The 3,889-nt window shown below is 36.4% G+C and overlaps 1 pseudogene; it reads left to right on the top strand.

The window, feature by feature from the left end:
- Window positions 1-3,389: 3,389 nt before the first annotated feature.
- On the top strand, window positions 3,390-3,501 carry LOC112427377 (U2 spliceosomal RNA; annotated as a pseudogene).
- The last annotated feature ends 388 nt before the right edge of the window (window positions 3,502-3,889 follow it).

Raw genomic sequence — 3,889 nt, 5'->3', positions numbered from 1 at the left:
TTCAGGCAAAAATTGACTCCTCCTACCAAAATGAATTTAAAATACCTTCTGTTCTCCAAAGTCAAGAATGTTGATCTTAATAGAACTGCCAGACAGGGTGTTCCAATTAGGCCTAGAACCAATGCACCATAGAACCACAGCCAGCTAAGGTGTATTACAAAGAACATAAGCTTTCCATAGAAATCAGTTGAGAAAGGTTCAGCATTCAATGGATGTTCTTTGTACTTGACTGTATAAATTAGATTCTAAAATGTGTTAACACAAACCCTGAACTAGGAAGCAAACATCCCAGGACACAAAATTGAGGACAAAGGAAAATATTCTACGCCAGCATAGATTATTTCCTAAGTAAAAATGAATGCCAGTTTCTTCAGGAGGAGTATGTGGGGACTCACAACCAGTGTATGAATGTTCCATAGTTGTATTTAGGTTTGTGAGGCAAACTATACATACTTCACATTGAGTATACTAGGTTTAGTCATTCTTAGCAAATTCTTTTGCCATTGTTATAAAGTCCCTGTATAAATAAGAATTAACATATTCCTTCAGGTGGTTGGTGTCTGGAGTAGACTTTATCTGACTATTATAATTAATAGTCTGGCATCCAGAATCTTATATAAGATTGTATTAATGAAACATGCAACATATTTTATCTTCAAAAAGATTATTTAAAGGAACTTTTAGAAGCCACTGGCAGATATCTTTAAAAGATATTTAAATGTCAGAAGTCAGAGTAGAAAACATACTTTTAAAAAAGCATTTTTGTTATATTTTGTTTTGTTTTTTGTCTCAGGCCAAAAAGTAATTGGCAGGATCTTGCAGCCATATGATCAAAGATTCATTATTATTATATATATGTTGTCCAGAAATAAGATAGTTTCTACAGGTGATATAATTTTATAGTTAATCAAGATATTGCAATGATACAAATAACCAGTTAAGATACTGAACAAATTGATGTGTAGACAGAACAAGAAATAAGAAACACTGTGTAGAAGCAGAAATAATGCATTTGTCTGGAATCCTTTCCAGGAAACAGGGAGAGGGAAGAGATGCTATCACAACTGGCAGATGATTATTCATTTGTGATATATGTTGAGTTAGGATGCATGTAAGCATGGGTTATCTCATGTTTAAATTTGTCAAAGCATGGAGAATGCGTAGTACATACAATAGCATATATTTTAGCATCTCAAGTGATCCTTGGAACAAAGTTGAGAGTGCTGTATACATGTCTACCCAGAGTCTGAAGCCCATACAAAGGGGAATAGACACATCAGTTTTTACACAACACTTGCCACCACCGATAATCACTAAAGAAGGAAAAGGGGATGAATTTGAACATTTTCTCTAGAACTTCTGGCTGCTCATGGCTTCTACCAGTCCTGAGAACATGAAATAGCTTTCTAGAGGGAGAGGGAGATGTTGAAGTACAAAAGGAATGGAGTAGCTCTTCAGTAGGGAATGAGTGGTAAGGTTAGGCCCCTCTCAGCCCAGTGCCCAGCACCCTAGGGGAGACACATTCACATCTAGGGTGCAACAGATGGAGCAAGACACAGCAAGAGAAACTGCAGGGACCAGGCTGTGAAGGAGAGGCGGCTTAAGCAATACTCACAGACCATTCCCTGGGCCTGGCCCCACTAAGCCTTCCAAAATTGAGAATCCTGCCTTGGGCGAGATCTGCTAGCCTCAGAACAACATGTTGTCAGGGTAGAGGCAGTGAAGCAGGCAGCAGAACTGTCACCATGGCTGCAGGGGCAGCTCTAGAACTAGGAGCTATGAAATCAACCAGGAATGTAAGCCTGGTTTATGAAAAGTACATGCAATTATGATGATTAATTGAACTGATTGCTAAAACCAGGAAGGTTTAGCAAGCCCCTTCTCCTAGTTGTCAGCTGGGAAACCAGAGGGACTATTGGGTAGGGAGTGTCAAAGAATCTAGGATTCCAACAACTGGGCCATGTTCTCAGAGTAATGATGCTTCATGGTTTTTGGTAGGAAATGAGTTATCTGCATTGTTATTTTGCTTTATCTAACTCAGATTAGTGGCCTATGAAACATCAGTGTCACAAAAAAATTTAGTAGCACTCTACAGTTTAAAAGCATTTGCTCATTTAATGGATGGGGAAATTTTCTGAGAATTCATAAAAATGGTGTGTGTACATGTCTGAATGAGTGGCTGAGGGTAGGTGCCTTGTATGCATGTATTATGAGGAGGGAAGGACAATGGCACGAAACCAAGCAGATGGAGAACAGACTAGATATATATATTAGATGAATTAGAACATTATCCTTCCACTAGTAAATGGAGTAGTATGGGTTAAAGCAAGTCCCAGTGAAAGCGTTCTGCCCAGAAACACAACTCAAAAGGTGAAGGCTGAGGATTTAAGAAAAGACATGGAGACGGAGTGGGAATTAAAACCTCATAAGTCCAGAAAACAACGAGTAAGATAAGAGAGTGATTAATATAAAAGTAAAATGAGTTAATGTATATTGGACATCTTTCAGATACCTGTGAAGTAAAAGAGCTATCAAATTGTAAGGTGTCATTGAACATTAGGAACTTTATCTTTATTCACCTATTTTATGTGTTTCTTAATTAACAGAAAATATAAAATTTGCTTCCCTAGAAAAAAAATGACAACATTAGCTCTGAAAAGGAGTCCTGCCAATTTCTGCAACCTGTGCTCCGACTGTCTATTCCATCCACACATTAGGAATGAACAAGTAGCTCACTCAAGTAGTAGGAAGCTTCTTTTTCCAGCAGGATGGTTTGTATCACAAGTCATTTGGGGGAAGTTTTGACAAAATAAGTTATTTTGTAGGCTATAAGGTATGATACTGGGGAGTTTAAACATATTTTCTTTTCTGGATAAAAGTACTGTTCACATGATTTAGCTGATATTTTCCCCAAATTGGGAAGTATCCTAGACATGAATATTTGATATCGAATACGGTGATTTTGCCTGAATTTCCCTATATGTGATCTCCAGCTCCTTCTACAAACCACATCATTTCCCTTGAACAGCAGATAACACTGATTTTTGTTGTTACTTAAACATTACAATCAGAAGAAATATATTTTTAAAATATCTGGCTTTGAACAAATTCCCAATTTATTTGTAATATCTACTGCTATCCAGAGTGGACTTAAAGCGTAAAGATTTTTCTTTCAACTTCACTCCCAAGTGACATCTTTCCCAACATATTCATATATACAAGTCACATTAAAATATATATAGCAAAGCATCCTCTAAGCAGCTCCAAATTTTTTAATATTTTATTTCGCCCAACCTAACATCTGAGCTGCCACATGTTGTGAATTTTTTGAACTCACGGAGATTTTGTAGCAAGTCACAAACCTGCATGGTCTGAAAGCACATGACTGCATCACTCCTCAGCCTTTTGGCTAAGATCAAGTGCAGTATTTGTTTTTATCAGTTTAAAGCACATAACTGGAAAATCTCCAACATTAGAAATTAGGGGCTAATGATACATATACAAATAGAAAAATGGATACAAATTAAATACAAAGCTAAATGATTGTTTTCAAATCATACCAAAAAACTTTTTTAAAATTTTCTATTATTACCCTAGCATCTAAACCAAAAAATATTTTTAGGCCTCAGTAACCTGTGATCAGAATGTCTCAGTTGATTTATATTTCCTAATTGAGAAAGTTTTTCAGAAGTTTCTTACCTATACTTTCATTTCTGGATACTAAAAATGAATAAAATCTTAGGTAAAATAAATAATTCCAACTCCCTCATGATGCTGAGAAATATACAGTTATTGCTTTGCTTATGATAAAACAAACAAACAAACAAAAACGACTGTCATTGGCGGAGCCAGCAAACCCAAATTTCTGTATACCCAATCTCCTACTCTT

Source organism: Macaca nemestrina, chromosome 1 (genome assembly GCF_043159975.1).
Source record: "Macaca nemestrina isolate mMacNem1 chromosome 1, mMacNem.hap1, whole genome shotgun sequence".
NCBI classification, from domain to species: domain Eukaryota; kingdom Metazoa; phylum Chordata; class Mammalia; order Primates; family Cercopithecidae; genus Macaca; species Macaca nemestrina.
The sequence above is the reverse complement of the archived record's forward strand: the minus strand, read 5'-3'. Positions and strand labels throughout refer to the sequence as shown.